At 39.3% G+C, this 14,298-nt stretch overlaps 1 pseudogene; it reads left to right on the top strand.

Annotated features, from left to right (window-relative positions):
- Nucleotides 1-773: 773 nt before the first annotated feature.
- Nucleotides 774-14,298, top strand: part of LOC112407959 (type 2 phosphatidylinositol 4,5-bisphosphate 4-phosphatase-like) — a 34,622-nt pseudogene continuing 21,097 nt past the window's right edge.

The raw sequence follows: 14,298 nt of genomic DNA, 5'->3' as shown, positions 1-14,298 counted from the left end.
TCCCGCATCCAGGAGTTCCACCTCCTATTCATTGAAAACCCAGCTATCTCCCTTGTCCTCTCCCCCCTCTCTCCCTCCTGGGCCCCTCCCGCATCCAGGAGTTCCACCTCCTGTTCATTGAAAACCCAGCTATCTCCCTTGTCCTCTCCCCTGCAAACCCGGCCTCCCTCTTGCCTATCTCTGATACTGGGACCTCCCCTTCCCACTCCTGCCCCCAAGTCGTAGAGGCCCTCAGCCGGCCTAGGGAGGGACTCTTTGATACTCCACTGTTAAACCCGGACCACACCCTCTTCGTAGACGGCAGCTCAATACTCGGCCCCGACGGACGCCGCCGGGCGGCCTACGCGGTAGTAACCATCTCAACCATTATCGAGGCCAACTGCCTCCCAGAAGGGACAACCTCTCTCAAAGGGCTGAACTGATAGCACTCACACAGGCCCTCGACCTCTCTTAGGGCCAAAGGGCCATCTTTCTCCCTATGGTCGCAGGCATTTCCGTCTCCTCTCTGGTTGCTGCGGGCATCGGGGGAGGAGCTCTAACACACGGTGTCTAAACATCCCGTGACCTAGAATAGAAACTCCAGCTAGCCATCGAGGCTTCTGCCGCCTCCATCACCTCCCTCCAGCGCCAGATCACCTCAGTAGCCCGAGTTGCCCTCCAAAATCGACGCGCCCTGGACCTTCTGACAGCCAACAAAGGAGGTACCTGTCTCTTCCTACAGGAAGAATGCTGCTACTACATCAACGAGACAGGGGTCGTTGAGGACAATGTAGATGCTCTCTGGTTACTACATCAACGAGACAGGGGTCGTTGAGGACAATGTAGATGCTCTCCGGCGCTTAAAAGAACTCCAACGCAGGCAGCGACAATCCACCTCCCCCAATTCCCGATTGGTGGCGATCCACCCTCTATACCTAACACCAGTCTTAGGCCCCTTAATTCTCATCTGTATCTTGTTCATGCTTGCTCCCTGTTTTCTTAGGTTCCTTCGCAGGCGCATGGAGGAAGTCTCTCGGGTGGCCACAAACCAAATGCTCCTCGGCCCTTACACCTTGCTTCCTACAGAATCATCCACTGGTCTCCCCTAAGCCTCGGACCTCTTGTCGCCCGACTCCCCTTTCAACGCCTCCATTCAGCAATAAGTAGCCAGAGATCAGAACGCCGCCCCATTACACCAAAGATGTAGGGATGTAAGGCCAACCGGCCCGAGGCAGGGGAACGCAATCAGATTCACAGGTTCCATCAGACCAAAACTCTCCGGACCACCCAGTTCCAGGAACTGACCTGGGGACTTTCCACCTTGGCCCCTTTCTCTCGGACCAGTGAACCTCGCCCGGGAGCACTCCCTAATAAAGCTCACTTGAAGCTTTCCTCTGTTTCGCGGTGCCGTTTGTTAAGATCCGACCTTACAGGTGCCAGAAAGGAACATAGCCTTACCTTGATTTCAGCCTTGTGGGAACTGTAGCAGACTTCTAACCTACGGAAATACAAGATGATAAATTTGTGTTGTTTTAATGCCACTGAATTTTTGGTAATTTGTTACATCAACGAGAGAATACTAATACAAATATATACTGCAAATATTTCTGCAAGATGTTTCCAAGGGTCTGTGAAGCTATTTACATAGAATGACTGTGAGCTTGGAAGGAGTAGCAATCAGACTTTAGGGACACTGGCTCTGAATTAATGCAAATGTGGAGGAATAAAATAGTACTGTGGTCCATGTGGAAGTTAGGTCAATAATAAATGGACCTTCAGCCTGAGTCCATCTTGTGTTCGTCCTAGTTAATCAAGTAAAACATCCTGTGGTGTTCCCACATGTTAATTTTATATTTGCAGTTGAAACAGCTATACTCAGCAAATGGAAAAAAATCCATAAGCTGGTTTTCTGACTCATGGAATAAGGGCTAATATGGTAGAAAGACCAAGTGGACATCCCTAAATTTACTCCTCCTTACCAAAATACTACACCAAGTGCAATACCACATTTCTGAGTGAATTATAGAGATTACTTTAACCATCAACAACTTGAAAGATGCAGGGGTGATGATTCATAGCCTATCCTCGTTTAAATTGCCTGTTTGGCCAATGGAAAAGCTGGATGGATCTATGACTGGGGGTTATTGTTAATGTCATCACAGAGTGATTCTCATTGCAGCTGTCCTCCAGATGTGTATCTTTACTGGAGCAAATCAACACAGCCAGTAACATGTGGCATGCAGCTATTAATATGGCAAATAAACTTTTCTCCATTGGCAAGGCATATCTGAAGTAATTGGATTTTACCTGGCAGGGACATCAGTACACCTTTATTGTCTTACCTCAGGGCCTGTCCACAGGGACTTGAACTGTCTAATATCCCGGAGAATATCATGTTGGTCCACAACACTGATGACATTATGACTGCACCTGTGAAGAGGAAGTACCAGACACTAGCTGTCAAGATGTCTTACGTCAAGTATGTCAGAGGGTGGAAGATAAACTCCCTGAAAATTTAGTCTCTAGTATATCAGTGAAATTTCTCGAGATTCAGTGGTCCATGTTATCTATGGGTATCTAAAGAAAAAGCAGGTTGCCGCACCCTGTAATTTCTACCAGTTGTTGAAAAGTGCAACCTATGATGGACCTCTATACTTAGAGAGCAGCGTAAACCACATGTGGGTGTGGTGCTCTTACATTTTACCTAACACATAAATCAGCTAGTTGTGAGTGGGACCCAGAGCACGACACTCCTCTGCGGCAGATTCAGGCTGTGGTGCAATTATTTTTGCACTTAAGCCTTGTAACACAGTAGAAGCAACAGTAGTCAAAGTACCTCTGGCAAGTTAAGATGCTCTAACGGAGGCCCTAGTTGACCCCAAGAGGAGAATCAGTATAAACATCAAAATGTTCAGATAAAAACTACTTTCTTGTGTGGATAACTATTCTCGTTGGAGAAGCAACTACTTTATTTCTATCTACTAAACTCTGGTAGAGACTGAAAGCCTGACTAAAGGAAACAAAGTGACTATTATAAATTGGCTCTTTTGGGCTTCCCTGGTGACGCAGTGGTCAAGAGTCCGCCTGCCAATGCAAGGGACACGGGTTCGTCCCCCGGTCCAGGAAGATCCCACGTGCCGCAGAGTGGCTGGGCCCGTGAGCCATGGCCACTGAGCCTGCGCATCCGGAGCCTGTGCTCCGCAACGGGAGAGGCCACAACAGTGAGAGGCACACGTACCACAAACACACACACTATATATATATATATATATTTGCTTTTTTATAACAAAGTAGGTACAGTATTAGCTGACGCAACAAGCCATGAGTTTAAGAAGATGCAGTATCAGTATCTTTAAGTGGAAAGGACATATACAATATCATGTCTTAACAGATCAGAAAACACAAGTATGTTGCTTGAGCAGATAGATAAGTTTCTCCTGATCCCTACTTCTGTGTGTTGCCCACCCTTCCTCAGGCCCCAGTTATGGAATCATGTGAGGTTCCCTATAATCAGGTGACAGAGAAAGAAAAAATCAGCCTTGTTTACAGGTGGATTTGCATAATATGTGGGCAGTGGAACTAATGAGATATTACTGCATTACAGCCCATCTCAGGGGTGACTCTGAAGAAGAGTGAAGAAAAATCCTTTCGCTTTTTCATCTGCCTGTTGGTCATCTGTAAGTCTTCTTTGGAGAAGTGCCTATTTAGATCTTCTACCCATTTTCTGATCGGGTTGGGGTGTTTTTTGATACGGAGCAGTATGGACCGTTTGTATGTTCTGGAGATTAATCCCTTGTTGGTTGAGTCATTTGTAAATATTTTCTCCCATTCTGTACATTGTCTTTTCATTTTGTTTTTGGTTTCCTTTGCTGTGCAAAAGATTTTAAGTTTAATTAGGTCCCCTTTGTTTATCTTTGTTCTTATTTCCATTATTCTAGAAGACGGATCCAAAAAGATATTGCTGTAATTTATGTCAAAGGGTATTCTGCCTATGTTTTCCTCTAGGAGTTTTATAGTATCTGGTCTTACATTTAGGTCTTTAGTACATTTTGAGTTTGCTTTTGTGCATGGTGTTAGAGTTGTTCTAATTTCATTCTTTTACTTGTAGCTGTCCAGTTTTCCCAGCACCACTCATTGAAGAGACTGTCTTTCATCCATTGTATATTCTCTTACCTCCTTTGTTGTAGATTAATTGACCATAGATGTGTGGGTTTATTTCTGGGCTTTCTATCCTGTTCCATCGATCTATATTTCTGTTACAGTACCATACTGTTTTGATGACTGTAGCTTCATAGTATAGTCTGAAGTCCAGGATCCTGATTCCTCAGCTCTGCTTTTCTTTCTCAAGATTGCTTTGGCTATTTAGGGTCTTCCATTGTTCCATAAAATATTTTAAATTATGTGTTCTAGTTCTGTGGAAAATGCCATTCATAATTTGATAGGGATTGCACTGAATCTGTAGATTACCTTGGGCAGTATAGTCATTTTAGGGAAATGCAAATCAAAACTACAATGAGGTATCACTTCACACCAGTCAGAATGGCCATCATCAAAAAGTCTACAAATAATAAGTGCTGGAGAGGATGTGAAGAAAAAGGAAACCTCCTACACTGTTGGTGGGAATGTAAATTGATACAGCCACTATAGCAAACAGTATGGAGGTTCCTTGAAAACCTGAAAATAGAGCTACCATATGATCCTGCAATCTCACTCCTAGACATATATCTGGGGAAAACCATAATTCAAAAAGATACACGTAAGCCAATGTTCACTGAAATGCTATTTACAATAGCGAAGACATGGAAGCAACCTAAATGTCCATCAACAGATGAATGGATAAAGAAGATGTGAGATATATTTACAATGGAATATTATTCAGCCATAAAAAAGAATGAAATAATGCCATTTGCAGCAACATGGTTGGACCTGGAGATTATCATACTAAGTGAAGTAAGCCAAACATAGAAAGACAAACATCATATGATATCACTTATGTGTGGAACCTTAAAAAATGATACAAATGAACTTATTTACAAAAGAGAAAGCGATTCAGAGCTCTTTACTGAGCTCTGCCCACCAGAGCAACACCCAGCTCTACCCAACACCAGTCCCTCCCATCAGGAAACTTGCACAAGCCTCTAAGATAGCCTCATCCACCAGAGGGCAGACAGCAGAAGCAAGAAGAACAACAATCCTGCAGCCTGTGGAACAAAAACCACATTCACAGAAAGATAGACAAGATGAAAACGCAGAGGGCTATGTACCAGATTAAGGAACAAGATAAAACCCCAGAAAACCAACTGAATGAAGTGGAGATAGGCAACCTTCCAGAAAAAGAATTCAGAATAATGATAGTGAAGATGATCCAGGACCTTGGAAAAAGAATGGAGGCAAAGATTGAGAAGATGCAAGAAATGTTTAACAAAGACTTAGAAGAATTAAAGGACAAATAAACAGAGATGAACAATACAATAACTGAAATGAAAACTACACTAGAAGGAAGCAATAGCAGAAGAACTGAGGCAGAAGAACGGATAACTGAGCTGGAAGACAGAATGGTGGAATGCACTGCTGTGGAACAGAATAAAGAGAAAAGAATAAAAAGAAATGAAGACAGCCTAAGAGACCTCTGTGACAACATTAAACACAACACATTCTCATTATAGGGGTCCCAGAAGGAGAAGAGAGAGAGAAAGGACCAGAGAAAATATTTGAAGACATTATAATCGAAAATTTCCATAACATGGGAAAGGAAATAGCCACCGAAGTCCAGGAAGTGCAGAGAGTCCCATACAGAACAAACCCAAGGAGAAACACGCCGAGATACATAGTAATCAAACTGGCAAAAAATAAGACAAAGAAAACTTATTGAAAGCAGCAAGGGAAAAATGACAACATACAAGGGAACTTCCATAAGGTTAACAGCTGATTACTCAGCAGAAACTCTACAAGCCAGAAGGGAGTGGCATGATATACTTAAAGTGATGAAAGGGAAGAAACTACAACCAAGATTACTCTACCCAGCAAGGATCTCATTCACATTTGATGGAGAAATCAAAAGCTTTACAGACAAGCAAAAGCTAAGAGAATTCAGCACCACCTAAACTACAACAAATGCTAAAGGAAATTCTCTAAGTGAGAAACACAAGAGAAGAAAAGGACCTACAAAAACAAATCCAAAACAATTAAGAGAATGGTCATAGGACCATACATACCAATAATTACCTTAAACGTGAATGGATTAAATGCTCCAACCAAAAGACACAGGCTCGCAGAATGGACACAAAAACAAGACTCATATATACGATGTCTACAAGAGACCCACTTCAGACCTAGGGACACATAGAGACTGAAAGTGAGGGGATGAGAAATTTATTCCATGCAAATGGAAATCAAAAGAAAGCCACAGTAGCAATACTCATATCAGATAAAATAGACTTTAAAATAAAGAATGTTACAAGAGACAAGGAAGGACACTACATAATGATCAAGGGATCAATCCAAGAAGAAGATATAAAAATTATAAATATATATGCATCTAACATAGGAAAAAATACATAAGGCAACTGCTAACAGCTATAAAAGAGGAAACAGTAACACAGCAATAGTGGGGGACTTTAATCCTTACTTACACCAATTGACAGATTATCCAAACAGAAAATTGATTAGGAAACACAAGCTTTAAATGAAACAATAGACCAGATAGATTTAATTGATATTTATAGCACATTCCATCAAAAAACAGAAGATTAGACTTTCTTCTCAAGTGCACATGGAACATTCTCCAGAATAGATCACATCTTGGGTCACAAATCAAGCCTCAGTAAATTTAAGAAAATTGAAATCATATCAAGCATCCTTTCTGATCACAATGCTATGAGATTAGAAATGAATTACAGGGGAAAAAACGTAAAAAACACAAACACATATTTTACTAAATAACCAAGAGATCACTGAAGAAATTAAAGAGGAAATCAAAAAATACCTAGAGACAAATGACAATGAAAACATGACAGTCCAAAACCTATGGGATGCAGCAAAAGCAGTTCTAAGAGGGAAGTTTATAGCTATACAAGCCTACCTCAGGAAGCAAGAAAAACCTCAAATAAACAATCTAACCTTACACCTAAAGGAACTAGAGAAGAAAGAACAAACAAAACCCAAAGTTAGCTGAAGGAAAGAAATCATAAAGATCAGAGCAGAAATAAATACAAACAAAGAAAACAATAGCAAAGAATAATAAAACTAAAAGCTGGTTATTTGAGAAGACAAACAAATCTGATAACCCATTACCCAGACTCACCAAGAAAAAGAGGGAGAGGACTCAAATCAATAAATTTAGAAGTGAAAAAGAAGTTGCAACAGACACCGCAGAAATACAAAGCATACTAACAGATTTCTACAAGCAACTCTATGCCAATAAAATGGACAACCTGGAAGAAATGGACAAATTCTTAGAAAGGTATAATCTTCCAAGACTGACCCAGGAAGAAATAGAATATATGAACAGACCAATCACAAGTAATGTAATTGAAACTGTGATTGAAAATCTTCCAACAAACAAAAGTCCAGGACCAGATGGCTTCACAGATGAATTCCATCAAACATTTAGAGAAGAGCTAACACCCATCCTTCTCAAACTCTTCCAAAAAATTGCAGAGGAAGGAACACTCCAAAACCCATTCTATGAGGCCACCATCTCCCTGATACCAAAACCAGACAAAGATACTACAAAGAAGAAAATTACACACCAATATCACTGAGGAATATAGATGCAAAAATCCTCAACAAAATACTAGCAAACAGAATCCAACAACATATTAAAAGGATCATACACCACGATTAAGTGGGATTTATCCCAGAGATTCATGGATTCTTCAATAAATGCAAATCAATTAATGTGATACACCATATTAACAAATTGAAGAATAAAAATCATATGATCATCTCAATAGATACAGAAAAGGATTTTGACAAAATTCAACATTGATTTATGATAAAAACTCTCCAGAAAGTGGGCATAGAGGGAACCTACCTCACCATAATAAAGGCCGTATACGACAAACCCACAGCAAACATCATTCTCAATGGTGAAAAACTGAAAGCATTTCCTCTAAGATCAGGAACAAGACAAGGATGTCCGCTCTCAACTCTATTATTCAACATAGTTTTGGAAGTCCTAGCCACAGCAATCACAGAAGAAATACAAGGAATACAAATTGGAAAAGAAGATGTAAAACTGTCACTTTGCAGATGACATGATACTATACATAGAGAATCCTAAAGATGCTACTGGAAAACTACTAGAGTTAATCAATGAATTTGGTAAAGTTGCAAGATAAAAAATTAATGCACAGAATTCTCTTGCATTCCTATATACTAATGATAAAAAATCTGAAAGAGAAATTAAGGAAACACTTCCATTTACCATTGCAACAAAAAGAATAAAATACCTAGGAATAAACCTACCTAGGGAGACAAAAGACCTGTAAGCAGAAAACTATGACACTGATGAAACTAATTAAAGATGATACCAACAGACAGAGAGATATACAATGTTCTTAGGTTGGAAGAATCAATATTGTGAAAATGACTATACTACCCAAACAATCTACAGATTCAATACAATCCCTATCAAATTACCTATGGCATTTTTTACAGAACTAGAACAAAAAATCTTAAAATTTCTACGGAGACACAGAAGACCCTGAATAGTCAAAGAAGTCTTGAGGGAAAAGAGTGGAGCTGGAGGAATCAGACTCCCTGACTTCAGACTATACTACAAAGCTACAGTCATCAAGACAATATGGTACTGGCACAAAAACAGAAATATAGATCACTGGAACAAGATAGAAAGCCCAGAGACAAACCCATGCGCCTATAGTCAACTAATCTAAGACAAAGGAGGCAAGGATATACAATGGAGAAAAGACAGTCTCTTCAATAAGTGGTGCTGGGAAAACTGGACAGCTCCATGTAAAAGAATGAAATTAGAACACTCCCTAACACCATACACAAAAATAAACTCAAAATGGATTAGAGACCTAAATGTGAGACCAGACACTATAAAACTCCTAGAGGAAAACATAGGAAAAACACTCTTTGACATAAATCACAGCAAGATCTCTTTTGATCCACCTTCTAGAGTAATGGAAATAAAAACAAAAATAAACAAATGGGACCTAATGAAACTTAGAAGCTTTTGCACAGCAAAGGAAACCATAAAAAAAAAACAAAAGAGAACCCTCAGAATGGGAGAAAATATTTGCAAACAAATCAATGGACAAAGGATTGATCTTCAAAATATATTAACAGTTCATGCAGCTCAATATTAAAAAAACAAACAACCCAATCCAAAAATGGGCAGAGGACCTAAATAGACATTTCTCCAAAGAAGACATACAAATGGCCAAGAAGCACATGAAAAGCTGCTCAACATCACTAATTACTAGAGAAATGCAAGTCAAAACTACAATGAGGTATCACCTCATACCAGGTAGAATGGGCATCATCAGGAAATCTACAAACAACAAATGCTGGAGAGGGTGTGGAGAAAACGGAGCCTTCTTGCACTGTTGGTGGGAATGTAAGTTGATACAGCCACTATGGAGAACAGTGTGGAGGTTCCTTAAAAAACTAAAAATAGAACTACCATACGATTTAGCAATCCCACTACTGGGCATATACCCAGGGAAAACCATAATTCAAAAAGGCACATGCACCCCAGTGTTCATTGCAGCACTATTTACAATAGCCAGGTCATGGAAGCAACCTAAATGCCCATCGACAGACAACTCGATAAAGATGTGGTACATATATACAGTGGCATATTACTCAGCCATAAAAAGGAACGAAATTGGGTCATTTGTAGAGATGCGAATGGACCTAGAGACTGTCATACAGAGTGACGTAATTCAGAAAGAGATAAACAAATATCGTATATTAACGCATATATGTGAACCTAGAAAATTGGTACAGATGAACTGGTTTGCAGGGCAGAAATTGAGACACAGAGGCAGAGAACAAACGTATGGACACCAAGGGGGGAAAGCGGCAGGGGGATGGGGGTGGTGTGATCAATTGGGCAATTGTGATTGACATGTATACACTGATGTGTATAAAACTGCTGACTAATAAGAACCTGCTGTATGAAACGATAAATAAAATTCATAAATTTTAAAAATTAAAAAAAAAATACAAAGTCCTACCAGGAAAAAAACAAAAACACTTGTGATTCAATAATGACCACACTGGGGCATCAAGCCTTCCTGTTAAATTTTTTAGGAAAATCAAGTCATCTTAATTCGGGTTTCTCATGATGGTGTTCATTTTTACCTGATAGTTATTTTAAACACTTTTTCTAATAATTTATTAGAATAAGATGTTTAACATACATTGGTAGATTTGTGCTTTGCTTGAGGTTTTCTATTTCCAAATGTATTTTAAATATCAAATATTTTATTTCACTGATATGTTTTTAATTTTGTGAATTCTACTTTTTTAAAAACAAAATATACTCATATTGGTATTTCAGTATTAGGCAAAATAATGACCAAAAAACTGGCATTGGTCTTCCCTGGTGGCTCAGTGGTTAAGAATTTGCCTGCCAATGCAGGGGACACGGGTTTGAGCCCTGGTCTGGGAAGATCCCACATGCCGCGGAGCAACTAAGCCCGTGTGCCACAACTACTGAAGCCCTTGTGCCTAGAACCCATGATCCGCAACAAGAGAAGCCACCACAATGAGATGCCTGCGCCCAGCAACGAAGAGTAACCCCCGCTCACCGCAACTAGAGAAAGGCCACACACAGCAACATGGACCCAACACAGACAAAAATAAATAAATAAATGTTTTTTTAAAAAAAGCATTATAAAGAAATGAATATGATCATAAATTTTGAAAACCCAGGTTAACTATTTTAAAATCTGCATATTGTCTACATTTGTTTCTTGGAACTCTCACCAGAAGTATTGCAAATTCATTATTTATTTTCAAAGCAACATCAAACTAGACCACACATGTAATGGATGAGCTTGGATGGGAGAATTTATATATTGGCTATATGGACTTGAAAATCAAATCAGTGTGCGATGTCAGACACAATCAAAAGTGGGCAACTTGACATATATTCCATGTGGTATGAAACAGAGCAGCGATTTGAAGATGAAGGAGAACGATTCAACTAAGAAACAAACAGTGATGAAATGACCAGCTGAGCAACAAAGGGAAGTTCTTAAGTTCTAGCAACTATTCAAGATCTTAAAGCCTTGTGAAACCAGAAAAACAAGCTTCCTTATAAGACATACAATGTAATGCATTAATGACTACTACTACTTATTATTTCTTATTCTGAAAAGAATAATTTTAGTTTTGTGGGTGAAAAAATGATGAATAAGGATGAAATATAAGAAGAAGACAGGACTAGAACATAACTTTTTGCAATCTGCAGCCTAATGTGCTAATATAATTTGAAAAATACAAAGGGTTTCAAGTCAGAGTGAGAACATATCTAGCTTGGTGTCAGGAGAGGCTTCTTACTGAAAGTAGCATTATTGGTCAGCATATGTCTGGTTGATGTTATTAAACCAAAGTGTAACCTGACACCAATGAAAATTTGAATTCAGAATTATCAGTGAAATCAATAGACAATAAATAAGTGTTGCAATCCTCAATTTTTAAAGCTATGAGTTATTTTAAGAAAAATATAACTATCACGTACTCTCAGGTTAGTTGAAATTTCAAAATTAGTCGAATACTATGTCAACAAAAGAAACCAAAGCAAATATGCATTTGCAAATCCCCCTTCCAAGGATTCCAATACACCCCTTCCAATTTCTGTTTCCTAGTTTCATTCTTTCTCATTTAGAATCACAATATGGTATACGAGTTCACGATGAATAGTCTGTGACTATTATCTACCCACCAAGTATTTATTGAGCAGTTACTATTTGTAAGGCAATATGAAATTAAGGAAGGAGTCATACTCAATACATATATATACTCACATCTATGAAAAAGAGAGATATGTGTATAATGAGTAGAAGTTAGTATAGAATAGTGAATGAAGATAGTATATTCAAATGGAGTGTTACGAAGAACTTTGAGGATGTAGTGATATTTGAACTGAACCTTGAAGTGTGGATATGATTTGGTGTACAGAATTGGGGAGATGTAGCTGGAAAGACATCTCTGAAAACTTTCTGAGAAAGAACAGAAATGTCAATCACATCCACGTACCTCAATAGGGAACTCCATGGAGGCAGTTGCTGGAACATAAACTGTGGGAAGACTAAGGAGAATTATTTTTGGAAAATAATATTTGAGCTAAATGATAAGGCAAGGGAAGGAAGAGCACAGGATGACAGAGATTGCAAGACAAGGCATGAAGGAATGCCCTGTTCATCCCATTTCTTAGAGCCCAGTTGCAAAAAGGACCTTGTTTTCACCCCCAACTCTGCTTTTATCACCAAATGAAGGCCTCCAAACCTTGTGAGCCTCTAGGTTTTGATGGGAAATCATTGCTGTTTCCTTGCCATTTTCTAGTAGAACCGCTGAATTTCAGAGCTGAAAGATGTCTCATCTGTCAATTAGGTGAGTCTCCCATTTCTATATGCGAACACTGAGGCTCAGAGAAATTGAGTACCTCATCCAGAATTACACAGGTAACTACTGTCAACTCTCTAATGAAAATCCGGGTCTCTACCTTGCCAGTTGAGTGTGCTTATGAATCTACGTGTGCCTTGCCTGTAGCCTGCCCCATTCTGCATCCAGAGTTATCAAGGGACCTATGAAGAGGCAAACAGAAACAGTGTTTGGAAGGGTGACGCCAATGGAGAAAGTCATTTTAGATACAACACTAAGGATGCAGCTGACACAGATATTAATTTTAAGGCTGATAGCTTCTACCCACCTGATGGTGTTGATATAAACCTTGATAAACCATCTCCATTGATAAGCTCATATTTTTGGAAGAGGAGTTATGGAGGCATATACATTAAGCTTATGAGGCAGCTATGCTTCAACAATCCCTTTGCCTTCACCAATCGTTCCTTAACAAAACCAGGGACACAGCAGCCGTCCGTATCAAGCCTGCACCACTCAGAATCAGACACTCTCTCTGCAAAGGATCCACAGACTGGCCAGCTCTAATGACATGAGTTATAGGTAAGAAAAGAACACTATAAGCTTCACTTATATCCAATAAAGAAAAAGTCTATTTATAGAGACTCAAACAGTGGTTGGATCTAATGCAAACTTAATGGTCTCTGTATTTGCCAGGATTATTTGGCTTTTTGTATTCTGCCAGTTCCAGGCTAAACATAGTGTAGTACATGGGTAACTCCCTCTGTATCTGAACAGAGAGGCAGACAGGCTGCCAGAGCACCACATGTAAAAGACCTAATTGAGGGGGAGGGGATGGGTTGGTCATCTGCTCCTAGAGGCTTCTGTACTTAATGAGAGTGCAAACCTACTACATTACTACACAGCTGACTCAGTAAGACTTGTGGTCGACATCGTCTACAGAAGCTACTCAGAATTCACAAAGGTGGAGTGTTAACTGAAAGAGGACTCTATGTAGAGAACCCCGAATTAGCTACTACCAGCCAATGAATGACCTCTTTTGACTCTGTCTCCCTTATCCCAAACTGAGCGTACTTTTTGCCAGACTATGAAAGACCCAGGACATACCAAAGTACTTCAGAATCTGACTGCTTTAATTCTGGTTTTCTGCCATTTCTGAGCTTTTTTCTGTGTGATGCAGGGGAAATTACTCAGCTTAATTTGCTCTTCTGTAAAAAGGAGCTGCAAGGAAGCATCTTGGTATAAACATTACATGTAAAACATCTAGCAAAACGCCTCATACATGGTAGACACTCAGGAAATTGTAGTACATTGTAGCTCCTTTATCATTCGGGATTTTATTGCAGCATGGATCCTAGGCTCTTAAATATTATTTGGTCTTCCTTTCACATAATCTATATATATAATTAATTAGAATAAATCATAAATCCAGAAATGATGATAAAACATCATCTTAGTTTATTTCCTTCTCTCTAGGAGGTAGATATTATTCAATTACTGGAATTAGATCTACCTTCCCAGTTATTACAATTTGTTACTTTATAGTTCAAGAGAAAGTGAATGAGTCCAGATATTGAGAAAGAAAAATAAAGCCACATGTGGAACTGTGACACTAAATTATTCAAGTTCATAGATTCATTTAATCCACTCTTTTAAATTGAGAGAATTGGAATTAAGTAATTAAGAGGCCACAGCTCCTGTCTTTAGAAAGTTAAAATTTAGCAGGGGAGGCAGAAA

This window comes from Neophocaena asiaeorientalis, unplaced genomic scaffold (genome assembly GCF_003031525.2).
Source record: "Neophocaena asiaeorientalis asiaeorientalis breed wild unplaced genomic scaffold, Neophocaena_asiaeorientalis_V1.1 scaffold253, whole genome shotgun sequence".
Classification (NCBI taxonomy): domain Eukaryota; kingdom Metazoa; phylum Chordata; class Mammalia; order Artiodactyla; family Phocoenidae; genus Neophocaena; species Neophocaena asiaeorientalis.
The sequence above is the reverse complement of the archived record's forward strand: the minus strand, read 5'-3'. Positions and strand labels throughout refer to the sequence as shown.